At 42.1% G+C, this 18,925-nt stretch overlaps 1 protein-coding gene across 11 annotated transcripts in view; it reads right to left on the bottom strand.

The window, feature by feature from the left end:
* The window catches only part of CCDC91 (coiled-coil domain containing 91), a 345,954-nt gene extending 333,210 nt beyond the window's left edge, over positions 1 to 12,744 (bottom strand). For 4 of the 11 annotated variants that reach the window (XR_005588369.1, XR_005588368.1, XM_039500949.1 and 1 more), the window contains exon 1: positions 12,478 to 12,633. The gene's annotated coding sequence lies outside the window, so the exon portion shown is untranslated. The other 7 variants (XM_039500861.1, XM_039500908.1, XM_039500870.1 and 4 more) reach the window with 6 other exon arrangements.
* Between the last annotated feature and the right edge of the window lie 6,181 nt (positions 12,745 to 18,925).

Here is an 18,925-nt window from a genome sequence, read left to right on the forward strand (position 1 = left end):
GTTTCACCAAAATTATTCACAGCCAGTCTTGAATTGGTCTTTCGACAAGCAGACCTCAAAGGCAGGATTAATATCAACAGCGAGCAGCTAAACCATCTCAGGTTCGCAGATGATATAGTGCTGATAGCCGAAAATACAGTCCAGCTTGAGAGAATGCTTAAAGAACTGAACGTGAAAAGTAGTCAAGTCGGATTAAAAATGAACCAGTCCAAAACGAAATATGAGATCAGATGTTCTGCCAAGAACCCAAATAACTCTTGGAGGACAGCAGATCCAAGAGGTCGACAAATACCTTTATTTAGGCTAGGAAGTCAACATGCGCCACAATCAGAAAGGCAAACTGTCGCACAGAAAAAAAGCTGGATGGTGCGCATTCAACAACATCAGGGACATCCTCCAAGGAAAGATCAGCAAAACAACTCGTGCAAATCTTTTTAACTCGACTGTGCTTCCAGTGATACTATATGGCAGCAAAACATGGTCACTGACGAAGACTGAAGAACATCAACTGTCTGTCACACAGAGGATGATGGAACAAACATTTTGGGGCATTTTTCTCCACGAACACATCCCCAATGAAATAATTAGGAGCATTCTGGAGTGCGAGATGTTGTTGTAAAAAGCAGGTTCAGCAAAATGCAGTGGGCGGGACATGTGGCCCGACTCAGTGACAAAAGATGGACTGCAGCTATATCTGAGTGGTATCCACAAGAACTGAAACGGCCACGTGGTCAGCCTCCAAAGAGGTGGGATGATTTCCTAACAAGGCGATATGGACAAGCATGGCGAAGGATGGCCAGAGCGAGAGAAGATTGGAAGACATGCTGTGATCGGCTCAGTCTTAACTGATGAGGGACCAACAGTCTACGCAGTATTTTCTGCCTTAAAAACAGAAACCATCACAACTTTGATAAGTAGACTCAGAGATGTCATTATGTCAAGTACTTCTCTCTGCTGAAATTATAGTTCTTAATTTTCTCTAGCAATGAAGCAGAGATTCTTCTTCCTCTATGGCAGGGGTGGTCAACCTGTGGCTCCGGAGCCACATGCGGCTCTTCAGAAGTTAATATGCAGCTCCTTGTATAGGCACTGAAGGCTTATGAACCTGATCATTCTTTTACAGAAAAAAACTACTACTGTATTCAAGAGGACCTGCTCATACATAAAAACTGCAAGATCATGCCCAGGTGACTTCTCACTCCTCCCCACTTTGTGAAATGTAAACCAAGGCCTGAATCCTACACAAACTTGTATGCATGTTTCACTTTACTACCATGAGCTGTCCCACTGGCTTCTATGAGACCACTCATGATAATAAGTTTAAACAAATGCAGAAGTGTTTGCAGGATCCACATCTAAGAGTATCGGATTAGAGTCAAACAATACCTTTGACAATATCAGTGTGGAGTTGTCTGTTTTGTTTTAAATCTAAAGATTCATCTATTTTATTTTGATTGAGGGCTGCTTTTTTGTTTTACTATTTCATACTTGGCATATTTATGCATTTTTGGTAACTTTACTAGAGTGACGTTGAATCAAACAGAGCTAGTTGCATTCACATTTTATCCAACTGTTCATCTTATAATATGCTTAATCATTCAACAGTGACTGCTTCCATTTCTGAGACCACCAACTAAAATTTTAAGATTAGCTTTCATTTCCATGCTGGTATTAACAGCATCATAGGAAACAAAAAATCCCTAAGGACCATATGTGCTCTAACGCTAGTGCAAGAATTGGACTTCTACTGAGCAGGAAGTCTCTGTAACAAAAGCATTAGTCCTAATACAACAAATGGAAAACTTACATCTAAGGACTTATCTTCACTGCAACAGTTACCTCAAGTTAGTACACTCAAGTTACTCCACTGGAGCCAAGCTCAAGTGAGAGTGACCACATTATGAAACAACATTGGAGCTACCCAGAATGATTGAATTAGCAGCACAGAGTGATTGGATTAGCAGCCAATAGGGAGCTGTAACTAGAATAGGGTGATTTTTTTAGTGCAAATAGTTTTTTCACAGAAAAAACGCAGAATCTGCACAACCAAAGTTTGAACAATTTTGGCAAATTGTTTCCATCAAATAAAAAAACTGAATGTAAAAATGGTTCATTTTTAATTTTTTTGTTTTGGAAAGAAGTTTCATTTTGGAATTCCCTTACTTTTATTAAAGAAAGAAAAGAAAAGGAAAAAGATAAGGAAAAAGGAAAAAAAACCATTTAACCATCCAAAACATTTTGTTCGACCCCAAACAAATTTTTCAACTTTTGTTTCAATGAGAAATCTGACAAGTTTCTGTTCTGGTTCCATCTTAAACTGAACATTTTGATTTTTCAGTTAGGCCACCAAACTGAAAAAAACAGTTAATTACTGAGCTTTGGTCACAACTTGAGCTGCTCTATCCTCACTGCATTATTAGCTCCAGCATCAGCAGCACTTCATACCCCCGTACCTAGTTCAAGTTTACAATGCCACTTAATTTGAGCTAGCAATATGTGTGGGAACTCCACCAGAGAGGTCCTTTGGGGCCATCTGCCTGTCCCAAGTCAGGGTAAAGGAGGAGGGTTGGGCGTGGGGCTAGCAACTCCACCCTGTAAAAATCAGCTTGCTACAGAAACGCCAACAATAGAGTTAACAGAGACTTTTAGCCTGGAAAAAGAAGGGTCTTCAACTCGAAGATGCATGACGCTGGGTGGTGAAAGCCGCGAGGAAGCCACTAAGCCGATCACCCTTCTTGCAGCCAGGAGGATTACCATCGGCACATGGAACGTGAGGACCATGTACGAGTCAGGAAAGACGGCGCAGGTTGCAGCAGAGATGAGGAGCAACAACCTGACCCTACTAGGCATTAGCGAGACGCAAGCAGCCAACCAACATCACCAGACAGGCACTGCAGTGGAACCCCCAAGGCAAGCGGAAAAGAGGCCGCCCAAGAAATACCTGGCGACGCGACCTTCAGGTTGATAGCAAAAAAATGGGCTATACCTGGAACCAGCTAGAGCGAATGGCCCAGGATAGAAGACTATGGAGATCTGTTGTTGGCGGCCCATACCCCGGTTGGGGTGACGGGCATGAATGAATGAATGAATGAATATGTGTGGGGGCAGTAGTAAAACTCAAGTTTATAGCTTGAGCTAACAATGTAATGATGACAAGCCTCAAGAGTGAACAGCAGTACATGTCAGTATATGAGTAACACAGTACTATGTAAAAGGCAGGATCGAAACTTCTTAAAAGCTATTTAACTACAGACAAACTTGAAAATTTATAAACCCTATGTGTGTTATTTCATAAAATTTATATTGTTGAGTTAATGAGACCACAAAGCAAAATGAAATATCCTTTAAAGGTCTGATTGCATTACTTTCCATACATCCATCTATCTATCCATACATGAACACAGAGGACGACAGAAAATTTAAGTATTCTCCTTTTACCTACTTTACTGAGTGAACAGCTTGTTGTGACTTGGCTATTACATACTAAAAGAGCTGAATAAATGCTTTCTGGAATACACTGCTTTCTAATCGAGTACAAAGACAATGGTATCAAATATAAAAAATTGGACATATAACCAAGGTGACTCGATTTCAAAGGGACTTGGACATTTTAAAGGACTAAACCAGTAAATGCCATTTAATGGTGACAAAAACTAAGCTAAGCCAGTACAGAAAGCAACAGATAGAAGAAACTGCAATGTGGAACCCCACCCATGCACCCCCGCCAAAAAGAGGTTTTGGTCCAGAACCTACAAATACTTATGGACTTGCTTAACTGAAGACAAAGGGATTACTTGGTTACACTTCACCATGCCCGTAAGTGTTTTGGGGGCTTAATGTGGAATAGTGTTGAAGCTATAAACTCAGTGTTATCTTCAGTCCTAGTGACCTAATAATCATTTTATTATTCCAGTAGTATCCACCTTGACTTAAGTGCCATCCACACAATCTAGCCTGAAAAGTTCATAATCTAAGAAAACAAGCAATATACAGAAGAGTGAAAGAGAGGAATAAAACATACAATCACATATACTTTTTAAAAAATAAGGAAAAAAATAATCCTTAAGAGACTCTGACCCTAGCCAAAATTAGTTGGGTAACTTCCTGTAGGCATCATGACAAAAGTGGGTCTTGAGAGATGTGAAGCATCAGTATAAAATACTTTGGGTAAATATGTTCAAACAGATGTTCCCTATTGCAATGTGGTAGAGGGCCAGCTTTCCAAAATGAACACACCCAACACATTAAGAAAAGTCCCTACATAAATCCACTGCCACCAAATGGAAGCATAGTCAATGGTCCCAGTAACAGGTCACAGCTCTCAAAATTAGGAAAAGGATCAGGTCAGAAAAATACTAAGAGCTTGATTTTAAGGCATCCTTTCCCACCTCAACATGCACAGATGTTTTGTTTCCAATGAAGAGAATAAAACTGTTAATATTGTTGCCTTTTTTCTAAACTGTGGTCTATGGACCACTAAGGGTCTGCAGTTTGCTGGCTGATAACATGATGCTGGCTCTTTTCCATTTCTACTGGGGCTACTGTTGTATAAAAGGAAAAAGAGGAAACGGAAGCCATCATAGCAGCCATTGCCACCTGTGGAATTGGAAATGCTAGCTAGTGGTAAAAGAATATCCATGGGCCATGGGAAAAAGAAACAAGGCAACCCGGCATGCTCACAGAAGGGACCTGAGCAACAGAGAAATACATTCAGAGGGAGAAGAGAAATCCACGTGGGAGAAGGAATGGGCCGGGGACAAAAGAAAAGAGAACAGATTGTGGGACAGAAAGAAACAAAATTAAGAGCAAGAGTAGACAGTGTGATTAACTCTCTCATAAAGGACAACACAATATTGCACTAAAGACACCTAAAAATAATTTCCTAATATTACTTTCACATATAAGCAGCTGATGTATTTGCCACAGGGACATTATGGAATTGCAATTCAAAACGACAGTGTTCTTGGTGACAAGTTCTCTACTAAGATGTGGGCTGCAACATGAATGAGTTGTCTTATATTAGACTACACCTGAAAGTCTGAATGGATTAGCCATAAGAAAACATAAGAACATAAGAAAGGCCGTACCGGGTCAGACCAAAGGTCCATCTAGCCCAGTATCTGTCTACCGACAGTGGCCAATGCCAGGTGCCCCAGAGGGAGTGAACCTAACAGGCAATGATCAAGTGATCTCTCTCCTGCCATCCATCTCCATCCTCTGACGAACAGAGGCTAGGGACACCATTCTTACCCATCCTGGCTAATAGCCATTTATGGACTTAGCCACCATGAATTTATCCAGCCCTAAAATCACACTACATTATTAGGAATTTAAGGGTCATCAAGCCACATATCCTTGGAAAAGTTGCTTTACACAGATAGAGCCATTGTTTTAGCCTCAACCTTTCCAGACTATTTTCAGGAGTCTGATTTGTCTTGTGTACCAAGTTTCACCTCACTTAAAAGCTACTTGCTTACAAAATGCTTATAAAAATACAAAAAGTGTCACTATAACTGAAAAATTGCTTATTTTTCATTTTTACCAATTATAAAATAAATCAATGGGAATATTAATATTGTACTTACATTTCAGTATATAGAGCAGTATAAACAACAGGGTGGAAAAAAATCAATTTTTTTAAAAAAACATTTTTTTTTTTATCTAAAATCAGATTTTTTTGATAAAATGCTTTTTGAGGGAAAAAGTTTTAATTAAGATATCTCATCATGGAACATGCATTATAAATTCTAATTCTATAGTATGAGACAATATATTCACGTAATGTTTAAGAAAAGTTTTGTAAATGAGTTCCAATAGTTCATGGATTAGGGACCCGATCTTATGGGGTTCCAGGGGCTTCTGCACAGATTATTTAGGTTAATCTTTCTAACTACCCAATGGGACTCAGGGCTCAGTCTAGAAGATACCACCAGAGATGCTTAATTTTGCAGTTCTCAAACTGTGTATGTGTGTCTCCAGAGATAACATGCTTGTTGACAGCAAAAATGTTTTTAAATAAATAAATAAATAGAGAGGTGAAACAAACGTCAACCCTATTGTCCCTCTGCAAATTTGTGTACACAAAATCAATCCCTTACCTCTCTCTAAAAGTGCAAAGTTTCAAGAAGTTCAATGAACAGAAGATTGTTGGGGGCGGAACAGATTTGGACAGGGAGAAGAAGTCTGGAGATAAATGTGAGAAGGGAGGGACAGGCAGTAGAATCAAAAGTCAAACTGTTTGAGCAGCATATTCCAGAAGTCTTGAGATCTTTCTGAGTGTAGCCTTCATTGATTTGAGATCTACCATACCATTCTCTCACTAGACGGGAAAACCTATAATGGCAGCAGGCCGTAAAAGAAACCCAGTTTGGGAATAAGAACATTCAAGAAATACATGTTTGCTGATGACGTTTTAAAGTGAGACTAGTAAACTGGTGGAAGTCACTTAAGCACTTGGATTCAGAGACTGTTGAAGTGATAATATCACTTAACAGCAATAGCTTCTTCTGCCAGTGTAGAAAGAATATTTTCTTCCTTTGGACTAATTCATTCCAAACTGAGAAATCATTTGGGTCCTGAAAAAGCAGGAAAGCTTGTTTTTCTTTTCCAGATTATGAACAAACAGAAAAATTAAGGTGAAGACGACTGAGTTAACTGCAGAAGCCAATATTTTAAGTCTCTCATGTTGACCTGGCTGACGTAGTTGATTTAATTTTTGTTGTTCGTTTTTCTTTAAATATTTCATTTAACTGTTTTAGTTAAAAACAATTAACAAAAACATGATTAAAAACGTGAATGTTTAACTAAATTCAAAAATTCATATGCTTGTTTTGTTAAAATATTATGTTTGCTGTTGAAGAAAAATATCCAGAATACATAACGTTGTTGTTTTAATTAAATAAAACAATTTAAAATGTCTGGTGATGCCATGCTGTATTAAGAGAACAAGAAAATCCTCCAAATATTAATGATTAACCTGTTGAATTGGTGATATTTATGAAGTCATTGGCAGGTGAACTATCTGCTTCAATTACCTTTGGTAAATGAAATAACCAATAATTCATTCATTTTCTGATATAGCTGTAAAACTAATCTGAAAAGTTTTCAAAATAAATCACTTTAAAATGTATAGTGTGTAGTTTCTAAAAAATGAAACCTACATCTGAGTTGTGAGGAGTATGTACTAAGGTTATACCAACCAACCAAGAAGGCACTTTTATATAGAAATCCATGATTAAATCGAGTCTTCCTGACTAGTGATTTAAATCATGATTTAAATCCTAAATTAAATCCACCCTGTAAACAAGTATCGTCTGTAGGAAATTTTAATTTGTACTGACTTTGTTAGTGCTTTTTATGTAGCTTGCTGTAAAACCAGTCAAATATCTAGATGAGTTGATGTATCCCCTGGAAGACCTCTGAGTACCCCCAGGGGTAAGAGTACTCCTGGTTGAGAACTAGTGGACTAAAAGGTCTCAAACCTTCTCCTTGTTCAGCACTAAACACATCATCAGCATTCTATAACAACAGTTTTACAACCTCTGGATTTCATTTAAGACCTCAAAGTCAGATTTTTAATCCTTCTAGACTGAGAAATCAAAAGGTTGTATAGTATCAGTGGAAAGTTAGTTTTGAATGACTGTCATAAGGTTTTGGATTTTAGATTCCCAATTGCCACAATAATGTGGGTATGCTTGAAGATACCTCAGATTAAAACTAAAAAGATTTTCATACTTAAAAAAAAAAAAATCACATAAAACCTGAAAATGTCGATCTACAATGTGTTTTCTGTTAGCTGTATTTGTACTGTCAAGAAATTAACAGCTATTAGCCACTTTTTCCAGGCTGTCTCCCTCAATAACCTAGAGACAACTGAATCATCTGGGGGAAAGAAAGATTGTTATCCTTCCTGTGCTGATTTTCCTCAATGTTTTAAATCACTTTCATAGACTAAGAACAAAAATATTTTCTTAAGCTTGGCTTGACTTTTCTCTGACTTTTAGAATTAAGTTGCAACTTTATCACTTAGCATATATAGTGCCATTATGATGATTTGAAAGCCCATCTCAAAGAAACAGATAACAATAATAATCTAAATAATACGTCTCACTTCTATATACCACTTTCTCTGAGAATCCCAAAGAGATTTATTAATATTACGGCTCATCAGTTCCATAAGTCATTATTATTAACCCTGTTTCCATGGCTTGAAAAATTTACTAAATGACACCTACTAGCCTGAGCCCAATATGAAAGATTACTCTCAGACCTACAAGCAAGGTCCTAGTAAGCAGCTCCCACACCCAGCTGCTGGGAAAGTGTAGAGTGCTCGAAATTCTACCAGAGTGCTTTCCCTAGGAACTTCATCTGTTTAATAAGCTTCAAGCAAGTAGACGTAATAAATTATGAAGTCAAAATTCAAAATGACTGCTCTGGTTGCTGGAAGGGAAAGTTACAGATATTTAAGTCGGCTTCTCTGAAGATACCATTCCAATGAGATTCACACTCCTAAATCTTAATTCCCTAGGATGAGATATGCAGAACTCCTAAGGTCTTAACTTTTGGTCCATAAGGCGAGCAGTAGTAGGATGGAATCTAAGCCAGCACCCAACTTCTGATGGCTCTCCTGCCCATGCAACTCTCTGAGTTTAACCATTTCTCTTCTAAGTTTCTTAGAAGTTTCTTACTGAGCTGGAGGCACAGTCTCCCTAAATAAACCACTACATTAAAAGAAAACATTGGAAACAAAAACTATTGTTTCAAGAAAAAACACAAAAGCATCATTTTCTAGAGCAATTATACCAAACTCTGAGGGTAGTGAGCAGGTGAATAGAAAGCCTATTGGAATGATATCTTAAGAGAAGATAAAAATAGCATCCCTCCAAGATTCTCAATTCTGGGGATAAGGTGCATGGCTTAAGTGATGTCCAAGAGAAAAATCAAATGAAAATAAAACTCAAAGAAGCAGAAACAATAAGGCTAATGCGCCAATAAGCTTTTCTGTATTTATTTTGCAAACACAGTGGAGGGAGAAGATGCTTCCTTCGCAATTCTAGATGTTATGCAGGATGACTGAAAGAGGAGAGCAAATACAAAACATCCATAAATTTAGCTATTCTAAAAGAAACAAATGTATGACAAAGTGGATTAAGTTCATTCACTCTGTAAGATGGAAATCACACACCAGGAATAAGACTCTTCATGTAAGAAACAAGTTCAAAAGGAGTTTCATCAGCACCACATTAATACTCAATGAAAGAAAGAGCTTTTTAATATAGGCATTTGAAAAAGGATCAAGCCCTGCATGAATCTGACAATAAAAGTCTACAGAAACACTTATCTACCAGTGCACAATAGGCTGAAATAGCTGTCAAATAAATTTGGAGACACTTGGTTGAAGAATGTGGCAAGAAATCTGTATGCAATATAAGTTTGGAGGTTGATGGGGGTTTGTCTGCACCACACCACAAACTTTTTCCAGTTGCTGTTTTAAGTCCTTCTGGTAGATGACTTTCAAAAAGCCTGCAGGAATCAGCCAAACTCCTCAGACACACCAAACTTAGATGTCTTAGCAGCGTCTGTAAAAGTTGGGAGCATGCTGGATCCTGCCCAGCAGGTTGTTATCCAGTTGCTTTTCTGCCTTGGTTTACATGTAGCATCAGTGCAATCCTCTGGCACTTATGACTCCATCTAATTATATTTTCCTCCTGAACCTCAACTTACACCACACAAGCATCTGAAATTGTCTACTCAATGAAAGGACCTGGAACATCAAAGGCTTCATGACATTCTAGCAGTTGTCGTGCCGGAATCCCAACATAAGAGGGACAAAGGGGCTGGCATCAAAGCCAGAGCTTTATGTGCCAAGGAGGAAACTCCAAGGGAGCAGGCATCACCTTTCATACAAAAAGGATTCAAACTGCTCTGAGCGCTCCAGACAAGTGACGGACAATAGAAATGCCTCAAAGCTGTTATTGGGAAAATGTCAGCCTTGTAGCATATAGTAATACCATAAATCAGTTTTTAGCCCCAAGCTGGGAATATGCAGAAGCAGGAATTCCAGGAGTGGAAATGACTGAATTGCAGGGATGTGACTGCAGTGTGTCAGAAGAAAGTAGTGGGTTCTCTTTCAATACCCCCTGCCTCAATCTTTTGTGTCAAGGATCCACCTCATCAGGTACATGAGAACTAAGCATCAAAAATTTCAACACTGAGACCTGAAGTCTCAAATTTTGGGATATAAGAGTGATGGCACAGGGCTTTTTGACTCTCAAGGACATATCAGGAGGAAGCTAGGTGTGTGTTGATGCAGAGGGTACACACACACACTGTACTCAGCAGCTTCCCTTTTGAAGCAGTCTAGAATGATTTTGTGCCAGACTTTGGGGAGTTTCCCTACAATGCCTTGAAAAGAAGATGTTCCCCATGTTTCCTCATTACCAAAGTGGCAGATGTTTGCACACTGAACACCTCTGTATTTGCTGGTTAGACTGTAAATGCAACACAGCAGTCATACTCATTCACTACTGATCTGGTTCTACCACTCAGATATCCTTTGAACCTGCTAAATAGTGTTCTTTCTGCCTTAATGTTTGAGGAAACTGTTCAGTAAAAATAATATAACCAAATACCAAAGCCACTTGTGCCAACTGGTGCTTAAGTACTTACCCACAGGCACTGATGTGATGAAGCCAACCATGGAAACATCAACAATACAAGGAAATGAGTGCAAAACATCTGGGAAAAAACTGGCATCAAAATACTCTGAAATAAGCATGGAGATAGGCACCAAAGTGCTCAAAAAAAGGTGCTGAAGGACAAAGACGAGAACTGAAGTGCTGAAAACTGGGCACAAAAGCACTGAAATATGGGTGCTGACCAAAACCACACTGAAGCATTGAGGCAAATTGCCAAACAATATATACTAATCTGGACTGGACTGGATGACAGAGACATTGGAAAGAATATCCACAAGACAAGCAAAGTAGTCCACAGAGAAGAGCCATGATTGAAGACAGAGTCAAAAAGAAGTGAGAGGGAAGTTAAGTTAAGGTCAGACATTGATATGTAAATGTAAGTAAAGGACTGCCAAATTCTGCCTTTAGGAACCAAAAATCATCACCTGTCTGCTGAGATTCACTTCACTAGGAAGCCAACACTCAAAAGTGAGAATATTGGTCAGCTGAAGCATTACATAGAATTGACTTCATCTTCCTCAACCAAAACCTCCTGATTATTCTGCCACACCTGTAGCTCTCTCCTCTCCCCCCCCCCCACCCACCCCTCCTTTGCCACTGTTTGCAATCCTTAGGGAAGCTCTCTGATACTGGTAGCAGTGCTAACTAGCAACAAAGTGAAATTGACATGATCACTGGCAGTTTCACTGCTACTGTGAACAGGAGCAAAACTGACCAGGATCTTGTTAGCTTCACTTTGCTGCTATGGACTGGGGTATTATAAACATCTGGCAGCAGACACGTTGGCAAGTTATGGTTCTCTACCTTAAGCTCTAGAAATCTACCTCTTTAACACACACGAAGTCTTCATAAATTGATGACTTTAGCACCTCGCATCCTACTCACCATGCGGCAGGGAAGTTCCCTATTTGCCAAAGTAGATTTTTTTACTCATTTAGCTCCACCCTTTCCACCAATAGAGAAATTGATGCCTCAAGGCCACTGAAATAATATTTCAAGGAAACAGACACACTGTCAGCCATCAGTAATCTGAGTGGGTTGGAAGAAGAGCCCATTACCACAGTATCTGAGCACCTCACAGCCTTTAACATGTATCCTCACACTACGTCTGTGAAGTGCATACAATTATCCCCACTTTACAGAGAGGGAACACAGGCACAGAAAGACAAAGGGACTCATACCAGGTCACACAGGAAAGTCTGTGGCAGAGCAGGAAATTAAACCCAGGTCTCCAGATTCCCAGGCTAACACTGTAACCACTCGACCACACTGAGAAATATTAATTTTAAGGCACAGGATATGAAGGATTTTGCAGTTCCAGTGAAATACTGTCAACCTCATTGGGTAACCTCCCTTCCTCCATGTGGTCTGTGAGAACCAGGGGCGTGCATGCCCTGGCGTGAGGTCCTTGGCAGCAGCACCAGTAGGTAGGAGTGCAGCATCCCCTCACAGAAATGGACAGGCACAGGAGACCAGCCCTTATGAGGCCACCCCCTGCAACAGCAGCGAGGCTCTCGCCCTGCGGCTGTCTCCCCAACGCCTGCCCCAGGGGTGAGAGAAGGAGGGGGCCTGTGACACCCCCTTGAGGCTCAGCCAGGCTGTTCAGGGAGCTGCTGGACTCTCCCACTGAAGCGCCTGGCAAACTGATCTCATCCGAGACAACCCAGAGGGCGAACAGGTTCCCAGGCAAGATGCAGGGTCTGGCCTCACCCCCGCCCTCCCCCCACCTTCGTAGCCGTTGAAACCGTTGGTGTTTAGAACGTTCCCTACATTCTATTACCTGTCGCCGACGGTGGTTCACTCCAGTTGCCCCCCCCCCCGTCCTGGGCCGGGCGTACGTGTCTGCGTGGGTACGTCACTACTCCGCACGGCAGCCACCTCCCCTCCCTCTCACGCGTGCGACCCGCTCTCACACTTAGTCACGCACGGGCAGGGCAGCGTCTCACCCGGATGTGGCTTTCACGCCGCTCCGCCTCCTGCCGGTCACGTGGCGTTGGGGGGGGTGAGGCTCCCGGTCCCGCGCGCGTTCTGAGTCAGGTTGGAGCGCGCGGGCTCAGGGAAGCGGCGGGCTGCCCCTCCCCCCGGGTTTCCCCGGGCGCCGTCTGCTGATGTCGGGCAGCCGCTGCCTGCGGGGCCCGCTAAGGCGAGGTTCAGTCGACGCCTTGGCGCCTCCGAGGAGGCTGCCCACGAGGCTGGTGGGATGCGGGCACCGGGGTGAGGCCCGCGCCACTCGTGTCCCCTGGACCCCCCCCCCGCAGCCGTGATAGCGCGGGGCCCGCCGCCTCCCTGCAGGGCAGCGCGCTTACCCCCGGCTCAGCGCTGCGGGCCCAGCCAAAGCACGTGACTCGGGAGATGACTTGGATGAACACCCCTGTCACGTCCCTCCCCAGCCTGCCATGTGCTGGTCAGCCGTGGGGTTGACGGGGACGGAGGGAGATGGGACACAGGCAATTGTATCGGGCAGGGGCGGCTCCAGACCCCAGCGCGCCAAGCGCGGGCTTGGGGCGGTGTCCCGCGGGAGGGCGGCAGGCAGCTCCGGTGGACCTCCCGCAGGCACGTCTGACCAGCGACCGCCAGAGCGCCCCCCGTAGCGTGCCGCTGTGCTTGGGGCAGCGGAAATCGTAGAGCCGCCCCTGGTATCGGGTACCTGGGAACAGCAGTCATAGCGGTGTGAATAAAGTGAAGGGGGGGCAGCAACGATGCACCAAACTTCTCTTGAAGGGCCTGGTTCTGAGGTGCAGGGGGCCACTGGCTGTGGATACAACAAGGGCTGGGGCTTCAGGTAGCAGCCAAAGTTGTCAATAGTTCTGCCTTCCTGAGCTCTGCCAACCAGCACTCTTGGCAGGAAGCCTGTAGGCAGTTGCAGAAAAGGGGTCAAGGACCAACCCACCCTGGAAAAGGGGTGATCTAAAGAATCATGCCAATGTAGTTTACACGGTGGCTGCAAGGAGCAGAGATGCCCTCATGGTAAGTAAGGCATAGATATAGGTCCATCAACTTCTTACTGTTTTGTCCCTTTAAATTATTTTGTTTCATTATATTACATTTACTTTAATAATTTACAGCATCTGACAATAGATAAAGTATAAATCCCACTTTATCTATACCACATTTTATTAAACATTATTCATTTTTCCATGAGATAGTTACCACTGCCTGCCGCAGTGAACCATCCTAGAATACCCCAAACAGTACCTTAAGGTTCTTCCCTTGAAATTAACCCAGTACTGCATCCCTCAGATAACTCACACTTCTCCATCCCCATTCAGTTACACAAATCCCATGGGACATCCCAACTGTTCCAACCCGTAGGGGGCTTCCTACTCCAGCACACCCTCGCTGCCCTCCATCAGACCTCTATAGCCCCAAGAATCCCCCATCTGTCCTGATATTTCACCCCCAAAGCCCTCCTTAGCCCCAGAGACCCCCTTCCTTACTGGCTTAAATATTTTGCCTCTCCCACTGAACCTCAGTGCTCCAGCCCTCACATTAGTCCCAGAAATCTTTCCCTTATTGCACCAAACTAACAAAAACCCCTATTTTAAAATACTGTTTTGTACATTTCTAATTGAATTCCATTTTCTGTCCAAATACATTTTGATACAAATCACAAGTAGAAAATTGATCTAGCAAATAAGAAATGCATTCATTCGAGCTCACCAAGAAGCAAAGCGTCTCATACAGCAAGGTCCCCCTTAATTAATTGAAATTCATCTCAAAATGGCCACCTCTGCTTTTAATCTCCACAGCAAAAATAAACAGTTCGTATCACACTCTTTAACTGAAGGTGAAATGGGATTGTTAGGCTCTCACCCAGGGCTGAGCATTTGTGGTTAAGACAAGGGAGGAACTCTCCTTCCCCAGGTTCACCCAGCACTCCCCTTTAGAAGAAGCAAGCAATCCTTATCATAGGACTGGAAGGCACCTTGAGAGGTCTTCTAATCCAGTCCCCTACACTCAAGGCGGGACTAAGTATTATCTAGACTATCCCTGACAGGTGTTTGTTTAACCTGCTTTTAAAAATCTCCTATGACAGAGAGTCCACAGCCTCCCTGGGCAATTTATTCCAGTGCTTAACCACGCTGGCCATTAGGCAGTTTTCCTCATGTCCAACCTAAACTGACCTTGCTGCAATTTAGGACAAATGCTTCTTGTCCTAGCCTCGGAGGTTAAAGAGAACCATTTTTCTTCCTCTTCCTTGAAACAACCTTTTAAATACTTGAAAACTGTTATCAAGACCCCCACTTAGTCTTCTCTTGTCCAGACTTACGAGGGTGCTTTCCCTGCATAGATTGTCATGCACCCCTGTGGGCTCAGTGCTCACTGAAACCCTCAGCACCCAGTCAAATTGCTAGTAAAAGTGGCAAGTAGAAGATGAGTTCCCAGAGGTGCCATTACTATCCCTGACCTTCCTGTAGTCAATTTTAAACCACTTGACTTGATCTCTGTCCTGATTGGCAGTCTGGAAGATCCTCAGCATCTCAGTTCTATTTAAAATGTCTTTGTACACATAATCATTTCTTGCACTCTTACTGAAGTCTTGCTCACCTTGCACCAGATATTTATCAGAATTCAGTTGTGTTCCTATGGCAAGTTACCAGAATGCCTGATGCAAAGGTTCTTCCTGTTTGTGGCCATAGCTGACACAGAATGTTAAATATGCTTCCAGATGACCAGTCAGTGTTGAAAGCAAGAGTTAAATGCCAAGCAGCTGCATTTGAGCTGTATTTGAAAAAAAGGGGGGGTTCATCTGGTTTCTGAGAATTGATTGGGAAGTTTTGGGGTAGAAGAGCTGTGAAACACAGGCCTAAAGGATTTTGGGGTAGTGTTGGTGGAATCTCTGGATACAAGTCTGGGGATCCAGGCTTCAGCCACATACACACTGCAAAGTGACAGGGCTTGGACCTGAGTCCCAAGGGGACTCGGCTCACCCCCCACCCCATCTGGGTCCTAGGACCCAGCTCCTGAGGGCTTGTTGGCCCAAGTCAGATTTGTGTGTGGATGGTAGGGCATGTTGGGTTCAAACCTGAATCTGAGTCCAAGTTTACAGTGTAGTGCAGATGTAGCCTGGATGCCTTCTCTAGGCAGTGCTTGGAGGTCAAACTTCACTGCTCCTCTTCCCAAATGACACTTCCTTCAGTTGGGTGTGTCAGAGTGGCAATGCCTGATAAGCAAGGACAGACTGGTACATCCTGTCACAGAATCACTCACAATTTTCTAATCTTAATGTACGTTAAGCTCTATAATTGCTTAAAACATTGTGTACAAGTGTAGCCTTCTAGCAACCCAAAAGTACCAAGTTTAGTGTAAAGGCTGTGTTTAGTTGCAAATCAACATTTTAATGTTTACTAGTCAATGAGTATCAACTGTTCTTTAGAAACCTAACTGAAGTACCGGTACATATGCAAAATGAAATTAAAATCTATGATTTAAATCAAGGTTTCCTGCTTGATTATTTAAATCATTTTGATTTAAATCAATCCATCCCACTTACAGAACCATTCAGTCCTGAGTGACCAGTTCAACTCTGGCCTAGAATGGTAATAAGCAAAAATAATTACTAGATAACTGCTGTGACATGGCCTCAGAAGTGAGCTGTACTTTGTGTCCATAAGTACTTTGCAACATGGAGACCTTGAGGTGGTCCTTTCCAGGTCAGCACAAGGACACCTCTTACTTTGTTTATCCCTTGCACACTATTGCAATAATATTTTTTACAACGTATGCCTTGTGAGGTATTATTTGAAAACTCATAATTAGCTGATTATTATTGTCCTGGTAAAATGGGTGTGCCAACATTGTATGTAAAGTATAAGATTCCAACCTGAGGAGTTGTCAAACCAGGTCCGCAGAGACAAGGGGCAAGCTGAAGCCTCAGCCAGGTATGAACAAGGTCAAATGAACCATCACCTACTCAGTGGCTATTCATTCAGCAGAAAAGGGACAGCAGCAAAAAAAAAAAATCTACATTTTAGCAAGGGAACAGCATGGGATTTCCATACACACAGTCTGCCTGTCACCATGTTGCCTGCCTGAAGAGGCTTCTCAAAGGAGGAAGAGGACTATAAAAAGGAAGGGTAAACACCCCAAATATTCCTGTCTTTTCTTTCTCTTTATGGCATTCACAACACCTGACAAAAGCAGCACTGTTGGACTGGTGGAGGGAGCCTCACTGAAAAGTTCAGCCAGTAGTAGTGCTGAAACGTGGTGAGAGAGACTTTGCTTTGAATCTACCTTAGTTGGTTAAGTTGGGCACTAGTTGCATTTTACTTTTATTTTTCTTGTAACCAGTTTTGACTTTTATGCCTCATTACTTGTGTTCACTTTGTGACGTTGCACTCTATATGGTCTTATAAAAATATGCTAATGAGTGAATATAATGTAACTGGAATATGCTTCATGCAAAAGGTCTCTTGTAAGGTATCATTACAAAGCTTATCCTATTTGTATAAATGTACCACTCTTGTATCTGAAATTAGAAATATAACTCTGAGGGCCTATTGTAATTATGCAAAGTGTGGGCCATTAATGGTGGTTTGGACTCTTAATGACTCCCATTAACCAGGACAATTGTCTGCAGATGGCTGTGTTTGCCTGTAAATTTTCTTGTATACATGTGTGCGGGCAAATGGGCAATGAAGTCTTGCAGTGACATGTGATCATGTCACCTGAACTGGAATCCATCTTTAACCTGGTGTCTTTCCATTGAGAAGGAGTGGGTGGGAACGCAGAGAGGGACAAAGGATTGCCGCCTTATGCAAAAGATATATAAAGGGATGGAACAGAACAAAGGGAGAGGAGCCATCATGAAGAATCCCCTAGCTATCACCTGAGCTGGAACAAGAACTGTGCCAGGGGAAAGAATTGTGCCCAGGCCTGGAAGGTGTCCAATCTGGGGGAAAAAACTTACTGAAGCATCTCTGAGGGTGAGATTATCTGTATTCAGTTTGATTAGACATAGATTTGCACATTTAATTTTATTTTGCTTGGTAACTTACTTTGTTCTGTCTATTACTACTTGGAACCATTTAAATCCTACTTTCTGTATTTAATAAAATCACTTTTTAACTTATTAATTAGCTCAGAGTATGTATTAATACCTGGGGGAGCAAACAACTGTGCATATCTCCCTATCAGTGTTATAGAGGGCAAACAATTTATGAGTTTACCCTGCATAAGATTTATACAGGGTAAAACGGATTTATTTCGGTTTAGACCCCATTGGGAGTTGGGCATCTGAGTGCTAAAGACAGGAACACTTCTGTTAGCTGCTTTCAGGTAAACCTGCAGCTTTGGGGCAAGTAATTCAGACCCTGGGTCTTTGTTGGAGCAGACGGGAGGGTCTGGCTCAGCAAGACAGAGTGCTGGGGTCCCGAGCTGGCAGGGGAAGCAGGAACAGAGGTAGTCTTGGCACATCGGTTGGCATCTCCCAGGGGGTTTCTGTGACCAACCCTCCACACACTTAAAATCTGTGTAGTTAAACTTGTTTCGTTGTTTTATCTAATCCAGTGTGTTTGAACTGAAGTGTTTGGGAAACTCCATTTGGATCAGCAAGGTGTGCATATCATTTTTACTATCAAATGACAAAATTTATGTAAGGATGTATTGTCCATGGAAAGGCTGGGCAGTACAAGATACACATTCTGGGGGGAAATCTGGGACTGGGGAATGTTGGGGTGACCCTGCAGAGTCATTCAAGAGTGGCTGGCTGCAGCATTTTCACAATATAGCTGGGAGTGACTGCACGCTGCTGGCTGTTAGTGAGCAGCTCAGGAGTGATGGCTACAGCTGCAAAGCAGTGAATAGTCATCCAGGTTAGAGGACAGGGAGATACAACTAACTCATAAATCTGGATCTTACCCTGGGTATGTCACAGTTACTATTCTCTAGGTAAACTGAAGAAGACATTAATTAAGACTGTCAAGCTGGCCTCTGTAAGGCTCAAAAATTCACTTTAAAAAGTGTTTGGGTTAATGTTGGAAACTACTTTTAATCCATCTGAAAAATAAAGTTCTATTATTGGCTGATAAGCAGTAATGTTTAGGGTAAGTACAGTATACTTAAAAGTATAAAGTCTGTTGGGTTTTGTATCTTTACAAATGTGTTATTTTATTTCTTTAGCAGTTACCATGTTGTTTTTGCAGATGGAATAAGCAAGTTCTAGGCAAAAGTCTGAGAAAAAGTAGCTACTACCAAGCAAAATTAGAGTTGCACTTACATTTTAAAGC

Source organism: Mauremys reevesii, linkage group 1 (assembly GCF_016161935.1).
Source record: "Mauremys reevesii isolate NIE-2019 linkage group 1, ASM1616193v1, whole genome shotgun sequence".
Taxonomy (NCBI): domain Eukaryota; kingdom Metazoa; phylum Chordata; order Testudines; family Geoemydidae; genus Mauremys; species Mauremys reevesii.